Source organism: Canis aureus, chromosome 29, assembly GCF_053574225.1.
Source record: "Canis aureus isolate CA01 chromosome 29, VMU_Caureus_v.1.0, whole genome shotgun sequence".
Taxonomy (NCBI): domain Eukaryota; kingdom Metazoa; phylum Chordata; class Mammalia; order Carnivora; family Canidae; genus Canis; species Canis aureus.
In genome coordinates, this window is record NC_135639.1 from 10,968,795 (window position 1) to 10,981,179 (window position 12,385).

General features: G+C 38.9%; 1 pseudogene; it reads left to right on the forward strand.

The window, feature by feature from the left end:
• Nucleotides 1–7,335: 7,335 nt before the first annotated feature.
• The window catches only part of LOC144300839 (ADP-ribosylation factor 1 pseudogene), a 55,742-nt pseudogene continuing 50,692 nt past the window's right edge, over nt 7,336–12,385 (forward strand).

Consider the following 12,385-nt stretch of genomic DNA (forward strand, 5'->3'; position numbering starts at 1 on the left):
CTGAATAGTTTGGGTATAAAATTCTAATTGAGTGTCATGTTCACCATTAGGAAGCCATCATTCTGTGGTCTTCTGGCATCTTATTTCTGATGAGAATCCTACCATCACAGCTTATAGTCAGTCCTTGTGGATAATCTATGTGTTATCTCTGGCAGCATCTAGGATTTCTATTGGATATTCATGTTCGGCCATTTCCCTATGTATGACATTTTCTTTTCCTACTGGAGACTCCATATACTCCTTCAATCTCTGCTTTTATGTCTTCTAATTTCTCTTTCATATTTTCTTTTCCTCTCTGTGCTACATCTTGGATAATATTCTCAGATCTTTCTCCCAGGTAAGCCAATCTCTTGTAGTTGTGTCTAATCTATACTTAGACTCCTCATTTAAGGGACTTTTTCTACCTGTAATGGTTTCTATCCTTTCTATTCAGTTCCTTTTCAAATTTGTCTATTCACTTATCCTCCTGTCCTGTTCGTGCCTTGTTTTCTAGCTCTTCTTTTGTCTTCTTGATATCTTATTGTGCTACTATCTCTAGTTCTTATGATGTAAATTCCCAGGGTGATAATTTTCCTCCTTCATGGTGCTTTCTCATGTGAGCTTTTCATTTTTTACATGGGGAGCTTATCTTTAAGTGACATCATTTTTCACGGGAGTCCTAATGTTCTGGTCAGCGTCCACATTCTCATAGTAGATTATTTTCCTTCTATCACTCCATACATAGCCCCTAATTTCTTGTTCCTTCCACAGGCAGGTCAATGGAACTTCTCATACCCCATTTCTTGGCTCCCAGCATTGCACAGACTTCTGTCCTGCATGGCACTGAGACTTTTTCTCCTATCCTATAGTTTAAGATTAAGGCATCAAGCCCCCAGTCAGGAGCTTTTAACAAATTGATTCCTGGGGGTACCTGGGTGGCTCAGTTGTTGAGCGTCTGACTTGATTTCAGCTTGGGTCATGGTCTCAGGGTCCTGGGATTGATCTCGGCATCAGGCACCACACTCAGCAAGAAGTCTGCTGGGAATTTCCTCTCTCCCTCTCCCTTTCTCTCTCTCTCTCTCCACCCCCCACCCCCACCCTGTTCCCCGCTCTAATAAATAGATAAATCTTTTTTTAAAAATTGATTCCTGGGCTCCATGATAGATCTTCTGAACCCAAAGTCTGAGTGTGGGGCCCAGAAATTGATTATGTTCCCTGGTTTTACTACCTTAGTTATTGGCAAAGACAGGTTGAAAATCTATTTCCTAAGAGAATGTTAGTGTCAGAAACTCTAACAGGGGAGCAATTTAGTACTTTCAAGAAACTTTCTCCATAAACAGAACAAGTATAGCTTAACAGTCCACCTGTTAGAAGTAATAAGCTGCAAGCACACACTACATGTCATCATTTTCTTAGGTAATGTCCCTCCCTACAACAAGTTTCCTCTTATGAATCTCTAATCCAACTATTCCATTTTTCCAAGAATAGAATCCTCTAAATTATCACCAGAAAGAGTCTAATTTGACACAAAAGGGAAACTTTTTTCTTAAAAGTCCTACATGAAAAAAATTAGAGATCTTTACCTTCTCCTTTCCTTTTTTATCTAGGCATCCAGGTTAGCTCTCTATTAAGTTCCCTACATTTAATTTTAAATCCATCACCCACAGGTTTAATTATGGTTTTAATTTTTATAACAAGTGTTACTTCCATGGCTTCATATAAATACCAAAATAAAACTTGACATTATAAGAAATTAATTTAATTTTTAGTGAGACAAATGAAGTGACCTGTTGTAACCTATAAATAAATTTCTTATGCTATGCATATTTTTTTTTCCTAAATGCAAGGATTCTTTTCCATTTGGAAACATTTTTATTATGAAGCATAAATTTCCAGGAGCATTTAAAGTCTATCATATTCTGCCCCATGATCCTCTTTACCTTCATCCCTTTGAACTCCCTGACTTTGGCTGCAGCAGTGCTGAATGACCTGCAGACCCCTGACATATTCAGTGCTTTTGAGCATTTTCACACAGTGGCTCTGGCCAGAGTGCTTTTGCTCTGCATGATCTCATCCCATGTCTCCCCCCAACACAACTGCTACCTCCACTTCCACACAAACACTTCATTATCCAGCACCTCCCTAGCTATCCTTCAAACACCCAAATTACCCAATCCACAATATCTACAAATACACATCTCTTCTAGCACTTTTCACATCTGCTACAATAATTAATTCATTGATCTCAGCAGAGTATAAGTTCTTGGAGGATAAGAACCACGTTTTATCTAACTCTCATGTGTTTTAGAAAATAAAACATTTGAGTAGCTACCTCATGGCCAAGCCTCACTGAGCATTGGGACTACAATGTGAGGACCCTGGCATCCTGCCCACATGGCATGTAGTTAGGGAGAAAGACAATGGAATGACCGCATAAACAATTGTGCAATTATACATTGTGAAAACCCTATACACAAAAAGTACAAGGTGTACACAAAGAGATTTGGTTTGTTCTAGAAGGCTTCCCTCAGGAAAAAATGTTTAAGTTAAAGGAGGGATTGAGAGAAGCTGGGTATATTTGGATTCTCCAGAGAAGAAGAAAATACATATGCAATATATATATCTATATATAAATTTATGTATCTAACTATAGATCTATGGACATAGACAAAGAAATTTATTATAAGCAATTGGTTCATGCAGTGATGGAGGCTGAGAAGTCCCAAGATCTGCAGTTGACAAGCTGGGGACCTGGGAGAACCAATGGCATAAGTTCACATCCAGGTTCAAAGGTAGAAAAAGATCAATGTCCCAACAAGAAGATAGAGCGAGTGAATGTTACCTTATTTGATCTTTGTTCTATTCAGTCTCTCAATGAATTGGAGGACACTCACCTACATTGGGGAGGGCAGTCCTGCTTTACTCTGTCTACTGATTCAAGTGTCACAGACACACTCAGAATAATGCCTAACCAAATACTTAGGCACCCAGTCGTGCTGATGCAAATAGTTAAGCCTCACTCTCAGCAAGAAGATAAGGAAGAGCATGCCAAGAAAAGAGTAACCTACTTGAAAGCCTCAAGGGAGAAGGATTTAAGAAGACTGGAAGTCAGCGTGGCCAGAGTACCAGACTGCGGGGCCGGGCAACCACAGCTGAGGTAGAAGAGGGGCAGAGGCAGGTCTAGCAGGAGTTTGGGGATCTAGGAATAAATCACACGAGGATGGAGGGGACATGTTAACATGCATTCCAGTCCTTTGCATGGTGCCTGAGAAATAAGGTCTCCATAACTGTTTACAAAAGAAATAATAAACCATGAACAAACACAAAATCAACCTTGAGTTCAAAGCCACGCAAGGCTGAATTATTGTCTTGAGAAAAAAATCAATTCTCAAAAACAATACAGAAACATATTCATACACTCTTTCAACAAACATCTGTAAGGTCACTGCTTTAGACAAGGTATTGCAGGATACAATGGAGAGCAATAAGAATCTCGCCAACAGCGGCACAGAGACATCTTTCTAAAATCCAGCAATCCTTTCATTTTATTTCACTTATTTTTCTTCAATTAAATTCAAACAATTGTAATTTAATAGTCTGTTAATGAAAAGCAAATGTACTATAATCCAATTTTTCCCAAGCCATTTTTGCTCATCTGTCACTCTGTGTATACATATGTTCAAATATTTTTAAAAGCTGGTTATCTCTAGGTGGCAAGAATTTTTTACCTTGCATCTGTATATTTTTCTGAGTTTTAAATGTAATGAGTTCGTGTCTTTTTTACAAAAATTCATATTTCTAAACTACTTAAGCATTAATTTTGACAATATTTAATGTAGCCATATAAACATATCTCTCATAGAAACTAAGAAATTTCAATCCAGATAGGTTAGACAACTAATACAAAGTTCTAGGGTTAAAATAGTTTAGATAGTCCTTATAAGGAATTTTGCTTGTTCTAAAAAGTAGAGGTTGGGGAACATGGGTGGCTCAGTGGTTGAGCATTTGTCTTTGGCTCAGGTCATGATCCTGGAGTCCTGGAATCGAGCCCCACATCAGGGTCCCAGCAGGGAACCTGCTTCTCCCTCTGCCTATGTCTCTGCCCCTCTCTCTGTGTCTCTCATGAATAAATAAATAAAATCTTTTAAAAAAATGGAGAGGTCTAAAAATTTGCCATTGAAAGGCAGAAAGTAACCTCCCTTCTCCTCCCTGTGGTTCCCACAATCCCATTACAGAGCACAATACCTCTCACAGGAACACAACAAACCCTAGGCAACTGCCACATTCTTAGGCTCTTTCTGTCTAGGGAACATGATCTGACACATGCTAAATCTGAACCAGTGAACTAATCACATGTCTGTATTTCACAGGAGCACTTCTAAAGGGGATGAATAGGTCAACTTCTAACTAATGGTTACAATTCCCTTCTTTACCAAAGAATTTAAAGGGCATGACTTTGAAAAAACAGGGTGGGAAGAAGGAGCAAGGAATCATATAGGACCTGCCTCACATTTTCTATCACAGATTGTATCATGCTGCAGATAAAAGAAAATCCCCATATTTATAACACTTCTATCCCACTTCTATTTTTTGCTTTTAAAAAGTTATTTTTTGGGCACCTGGGTGACTCAGTTAAACATCTGCCTTTGGCTTGGGTCATGATCCCAGGATCCTGGGATGGAGCCCATTGGGCTCTCTGCTCAGCGAGGAGCCAGCTTCTCCCACTCCACTGCCTGTCACTCTGCCTACTTGTGTTCTCTCTGTCAAGTAATAAAAATTTTTTTAAAGTTATTTTTTTCCTGTGATTTAAGCCAGGCAAAAGATTTGTTCATTTAACAAACACCTGTTAGGTGCCTAAAAGACCCCAGAAACTCTGTGAAGCATGGAGAAATCAAAGAAACTCTCAAAAAGCTAATGGTTAGGAACCAAGTTTTCTATTAAAAATATCATTAAACACTTATTTCTACCCTACTGATTAAAGATTGGAAAATTCTAGAAGGAAATTCTAGATGCTATTGTAACTACCATCTTAAGGTAATTAATGTGGAAAGAGTGCCTCGATTAGGTGTTTGGCCTTTAAAAAAAAAAAAAGAAGTCTGGTATGAAAAAGGTTACCAAGAGAAGTATAATTTATGATAGAAATACAAGAGCCCAATCCTGAGACAATCTTTGCTGGCAAGCACATTAGTCACTGGGCAGGAGGGAGATATACTTTTTTGGATCCCTGTTTATGGCATGTGAAGAATATATTTGCCAAACTGTTCTTCCTTGAGTGTCTTATGTCTTTCAGGGGGATTCAGGTAACCAACCACTCTGCTTTTGCCATTAAGTTGAAATAAAACTGACCCCAATCTGATGGTGGTAAAATACTAACTCACTGAAACACAAGAGGCATATGGTATTATGCTGAGTGAAATGAGTCGATCGGAGAAGGACAAACATTATATGTTCTCATTCATTTGGGGAATATAAATAATAGTGAAAGGGGATAGAAGGGAAGGGAGAAGAAATGGGTAGGAAAATATCAGAAAGGGAGACAGAACATAAAGACTCCTAACTCTGGGAAATGAACTGGGGGTGGTGGAAGGGGAGGAAGGCGGTGGGGGGGGGGGGGTGAATGGGTGACGGGCACTGAGGGGGGCACTTGACGGGATGAGCACTGGGTGTTATCCTGTATGTTGGCAAATTGAACACCAATAAAAAAATAAATTTATTATTTAAAAAAAAGTGATTGCTACCCACCTAAGAATAATTGTCAACTTCGCTAAAAAAAAGATTAAACAAAACAAAACAATCACTACAAAATAGGTCATGGAGAACCTTTCAGATCAAATGTGTCCACCCAGGCCTAAATTGCATAGCTGATAATGCAGATGGCTGGGCACCCAAAATTCAGCTATCTCTACACCTGGTAGCCACTTTTAATGCCTCTACCTATATAGACACATCAATATAAGTTGTGTGTCTCTCCGCTCTACAAACCTCTCCAATAAGCTTTATAAAAATCAAAGTGTCTTAATGAGGGAAAAGAAATCCATAGTGGCACTAGAACACTATTAAAATTTGAACCCCACAAAACTATCTATTAAAACATTCACAGAAAGCTGATTCATTTATTTAAAACTTGTCTCGAGCCACTCTTTCTCAACACCTTTGTTTTATTAGAAGAATTAGAACTTATTAAGGTGGGTTAAAATAATCAGCTTTCCACAAATACACCCTGAGGATTTGAAAGGATAACATTCTAACATCTCCGTTAATGTTTATTCATAGTTTATGGTAATTTTTTAACGTGAATAGTCAACACAGTAAGAAAATATTCTTTACCATGCCAAAACTATAATCCCTAACGGTTTCACACACACAAAGAGAATCAACTTCTCTTGATATAAACTTGAAAACAATGTAATTTCTCTTTCAGATACAGTAAGTAATCATCATTGCATGTCCCTGTTTCAACTTTTTTTATAAAATAATAAATCTTACAGTTGAAAGAAAAACAATTTGTTGACTTGGGGAATCTTATTTTGGATATACAGAGTATCTTAACTGCATTTTCCAAGCAGAATTGGCATCTTAATTTCACAAGGCCCCCCCCCTGAGCACAAGGCTCTTATGTCAGCAACCTTCCCAAAGCTTAGAACCACAGGACACCATCGGCTCTCACGTGGCTGGAGATGAAGGACAGTAACTCCAGGGTAGAGCACCCACACAACACAGTCTTCTGTTCCCAAGGGACAAGTCCAATCTCTCCTTCTCCTGAACTGCTGCTTTTCATAAGTTCAACTATCTTTCTCAGAGACCCTGAAATTCTCAGGAAAGAAAAATAGCCAGACTTTTTCTTGAAGGACATGGTAAGAAACTACATTTTTTGTTACCCATGCCTCCCTCCAAAGACCCAGAGGAAAATGAAAACTCAGACTCATTTCCTACATTAAGGATTTGACCTACAAAATATCAAGTGGAGGATAATACAGGTCATGTTCAGAACAAGACTTTAGAACTTCTCTTCCCAGAAGTCCAACAGAGGGAAAAAGAACTGGGCCAGTTCTCTAAAGTAACCCAGAATGCTGCATCTCTACCCACATATTAGCATCAATCAGAGGCTTAAAAAAATAAAAACCAATGCCTGAGTCCCTCTCCAAACCAATTACACCACAATCAATAGGTGTGGGATGAGGCATCAGCATTTTTAAAAGGGTACCAACTGATCCCAATACAATATGAGCCCCAGAGCTCACTATAAATAGGAGTTGATTTTAAAAACTCAGTTCTGTGGGTTGTCGTGAGGGGTGAGTAATAAATACTCAGTGTCTAGAGAGTGCTTAGAAAGACAGATGACATGAGGGGTTGAGGATGGAAAGGAGATGGGAAATATGCCAGAGCCAGATCATCCTCATAGCTAAGTGTTCCTTGTGTGCAGCACTTTCCTCAGCTCTTCACGCGTACACTACAGGCCGTCTGGCTCTGGAGACCAGGCTCTTTCATACCTCTCTACTGCAAAGGATGAAAAGCCTGGATTCAGATATTAAGGCTTTAGGCCTTATTGTGTGGGTATGGATAAGCCTCATCACCAGGGAGTAGTGTGATCAGAACTGTATTTTAAAGTCATTCTGACTGTAGCATAGACAATAGGTCGAAAGGGAAAGAGACGAAGTCAGGGGATTGAGGCTACTCCATATACATAAGATAGACTTAAAGGGTCTATAGAAGGATAAAAACAGCTCTTGGAAACCAGAACCTGAAAGAAAAGAAAAAAAAAAAGTACAATAGGCTGGTAGATTTTCTCACACTACCTGTGAGACGTCATTAAGACATAAATGTGTTCTGATACACAAGTCCCATTTTCACATCAACTGCCTCTCACCTCTTCTGCAATTTCAGGCCTCAACATTATCATCATCTGAAACATTTTTAATCATGTCTCTAAAAAAGTCTGAATACTACTCCACTTAGCATACTTCCATCATTTTCAAGAATTTTGTCTATTCAAAAGAATTTTTTTAAAATGCTCTTATATTCCCATCAACTGTTGGGGGAGTTTGATTTAAATGATTTTTGTCTATGGCAGTTTCTTTTTTTTTTTAAATCTTATTTTAATTCCAGTATAGTTAATATGCAGTGGGAGACTTTTTTAGCTTTGGGTGTACAATATAATGATACCATGGTAATTTCTTTAAAGGGCAATACAGATTTTTTTTTTTTTTTAACTTTTTAAGTAGGCTCCACACCCAACATAGAGCCCAACTCCAGGCTTGAACTCCCAACCCTGAGATCAAGACCTGGGATCATGACCAGAGCCAAAGGCAGATGCTCAACACACTGAGCCACCCAGATGCCCCCAAATTTGGCATTTTTGTAGGTCAAAAATAGACATATTACCATCTCATCTGGTTCAATCTATTACATTATTATATTAGTAGGATGCCATTCAGAGTTTTCAGTAATTTAGACTGACTTCTCTTGTTCTTCTTAGCACATGGCAGGTACTGTCAGGATCTTGGTGATAGCATCAGAGACTCTGGGTTATGGGGATAACAATGGGGGTACAGTTCTACAGTAAGAGTAGAAGAGAGGCAGGGCCGGCCTCAGTTTCCCAGTTTGGGCTTCTGAAATGATAAACTTTCCTGCGTCTTTATAATCACCAAGGGCGAGCTATTTCCTTCCTTGACTCTTACCAAAATGACCAACCTTTGCCTCTGTCCCCTTGATTCTGGCTCATACTTCTCACTGCCTGACCCATTGCCCTCCATGCTCCTGGGTGACAATACAGTTTTCTCACAAGAGGGCCCCACCAATAGTACTCTTGCTAATATTGCCCCTGGAAGCTGGGCAGACAAATGCTTTAAAATAGATTGGAGTAATAATAATTCCAAAATAGAATTTTCATTCCTATACCAAACCTACTTTCCAATGAGTAAGAGAAATATTTTTAATTAAGTTACAAAGTTCTACAAGAAAAGGGTTATGAAAATATTTAGTATAGAATTATTTAGTAAAGAAATCAAGCCCTCTACAAATTCTAACAGTTATTATTTCTATTACTTCCATGACAACAGAACAGAAAGATTTTGAGCCTGCCCACTATGCTCCATAGCCAGAGTTAGAGATATTAAAAAAAAAAATTTTTCAAATGTGCCTCACTGGAATACACTGTAGCATAGGACCTCACCCCATGGAATTACCATAGAGCACCTAGAAGGATTAGATGGGAACTCGATGGGATGAGCACTGGGTGTTACACTATACATTGGCAAATTGAATTTAAATTTTTTTAAATGTAAAAAAAATAATAGTAATAAAATTTTAAAAAATTTTTAAAAAGAATTATATGGATCTGTATCCTCCAACACACAGAGATTGTCAAGGCATACACATTTACACATAAAATACACATATTTTGTATATGTGTATATGTAAGGCATGAAAAGATCTTAGACTAAATAATTCTTGAAAGTGGCTCCCTGTGGGAAGAAAATAAGAGAAATACACAAGTGAAATTCTATAGGTTTCTTCAACAATTTATAAAAGAGAAAACCATGAATTAAAGTAGACAAGAGACATCAATTTACTGCAATATGTGACCCTGTTAGAGATTGATTTAAACAAAAGTTTAAAGTATGAGACAATGGGGACTCCATATGCTAGACCTTTGCTGATAAGAAATTACTGTTAATGGGGGGAGATAGGATTAGAGGGATTTTTGAAGCCCTTATCTTCTAGAGACACATTGAAATATTTATATATGAAATGGTATTTGCTACCAAAATAATCCAATGGTAGGTATAAATAAAACAAGATAACCTAATCATTGCTGTAGCTGAGTGACACCACATTAGTATCAATATATGGGTTATATAAATAACGTGGGTTATTTCTCTCCTTTTGTGAGAATTGGAATTTTCTATAATAAAATGTTACAGGGACGCCTGGGTGGCTCAGTGGTTGAGCATCTACCTTCAGCTCAGGGCGTCATTCTGGAGTCCTGGGATTGAGTTCTGCATCAGGCTCCCCGCAGGGAGTCTGCTGTCTCTGTCTCTCATGAATAAAAATCTTGCTAAAGAATGTTACAAAAAGCCTTTTTAAAAAAATACCTGGCTTTGCCAGCTTTCTAATTGTGTGATTTGGGACAAGCAATTAGGACTCTGTAAGTTTCTGCCCCTTTTTTGAGAAATGGAAATCACATGGCTTAGCCTAGGATAAACTCTCAAGAAGCTTGGACGCCATTGTGCCATTGGACATGCCGTCACCAAAGGGTAGTAGCTGTTTTATAGCTATGTGTCATCTCCCTCTGAACGTGGTAGGGAAAACTCAAACCTAGTACGTCTGAATGCATCAAATTGGATAAATGAGTGAATGAGTGAAAGAAAAAGATCTACATCATCAGTCTGGTCAATGCTCCAATGGTTTCTTCCTCAGACTGGGCTTTTCATGATAGCTGTCAGGAATGCGCTGTCTTGACTTCAGTTGCTCAGAGTTTAGGCTTCAAGTACAAAGTCATCATGAACTGAATTTTCTCTAGTTTTTAGCATCCTCATTTCACCTAACAACTGCAAGGATGTCTAGAACTACTGCGAATGTGAGCTTTGCAGAATGCATGCTTCTGATCTCAACCAGCTATACCGCCTGAGAAGAGTTCTACTTTCTAGATCTTTTGTTGTTGGCAAGAATGAACATCCAAATTATACATAACCTCATGAACTCATGAACTCAACAATGTCTTTAGTGTTATTCGATTAATCACGCCCAAGGGTGTGGCAACCTATGTTTTTTCCATTAACTATCTTATACCCATCTGCATAACATTCAAGTTGGGTATGTAATGAGAGACTCTCCCCAGGGAAGATTAGCCATTCAGGAGCCATATTATAATAAAAAAACAGGGAGGAAGAAACAACTTAAGAGACTGTTTTCTACATAACACCTGAAATCTGAGTGATTTAACAAGAGCCTTGTAAGCACATTGCATCAAAGTGTGGTCTCTGGGCAGCCCGGGTGGCTCAGTGGTTTAGCTCTGCCTTTGGCCCAGGGCATGATCCTGGAGTCCCAGGATCGAGTCCCCCGTGGGGCTCCCTGCATGGAGCCCACTTCTCCCTCTGCCTATGTCTCTGCCTCTCTCTCTCTCTCATTCTCACTCTCTCTGTGTCTCTCATGAATAAATAAATAAAATCTTAAAAAAAAAAGTGTGGTCTCTGAGATGGACTTCATACTAGTAATAATTCCTCCATCACTGTTTCGTAATGAGCACCTTTCTGTGTCCTCAGAAATAACATGCTTCTCAGGTACGCAATTTTGAAAATTTGTTTCAGACCCATTAGCAGCTGGCTGATGAATCTATTTATGTCTAGATAGATACAGACATGGTAATTTTGCTGTGCTATTAACTTACCAAGAACATAAGGGCTATGTCTTTCCATATTGCCCTTTCATTCTTTTTTGGTGGTATATGTGTCAAACAGCCCATATCTCCCATTTACTTATCACTCACCTTCTCCTAGGTGAGTTTTTTATGTCTAAGAAAAGCACTAGAATTATAGACCTTCACACTTGAGAGATAGAATACGGTAGAAATCCAGTTCGTTGCTGCTGTGTTGCAGTAAAAGTGGGGCATAGAGAGCTCGTCTGTCTTGCCCAAACCAGTAAGCTGGTCAGTGGTAAAACCAGGGCTACAGTCAGGACTTCAGATTCCTAGTTCAGGGCTCTTTGCCCTGCATGACTTGAGTCCAATGTCCTTGGACTTCAACCTACTGAAAAAAATATATTCTCTGGTCCTTTACAAAGCAGAATCTGTTTTTCAAACCATTCAGGTGCCACATAAGGATTTATGAGAACACATTAAGCACTCAGTTTTCAAAAGCCCCATACCAAAGCTCCATTGGCATAGAGGGAATGCTCACTGTGGGGACAGATCCGCCCAGAGGACCTATTCTGTTCCTGCTATCTCTGTAAAGCCTGAGCCTTTCAGAGAATGTGTGCACAATCCTGACAGGAGCAAGCCAAAAAGCCCCTGAGGAACACCACGCTAAGGTGCCAATGGACACTCGCTCTAAAATTGCAAGCCCTTGAAAGCTTGAAATAGAAAGCACATGAACACCTCATCTCTTCATATATTTATGATTTCTACTTCAAAAGTGATACAAAGCACTTCTTCAGGGTAGTTTGTATGTCCATTCCATTGATTAAAATTAATCTGATATTTTGTGACCAAGGAGAGTGATCAATTGATAACTAGAAATCAATACATTTAAAGTTAAACAAAGTAGCCTGTTCCCTACTTGCTCTCCACAAAACCTGTCCTGTTTTTATCATCAGTCAATAACCTATCTGTTTACCAGATGCCCATGCTGGAAACTTGCATTTTGTCTTCCACCTCTCTCTCACTTCCCTCCCAGCCAATCTGTTCCCA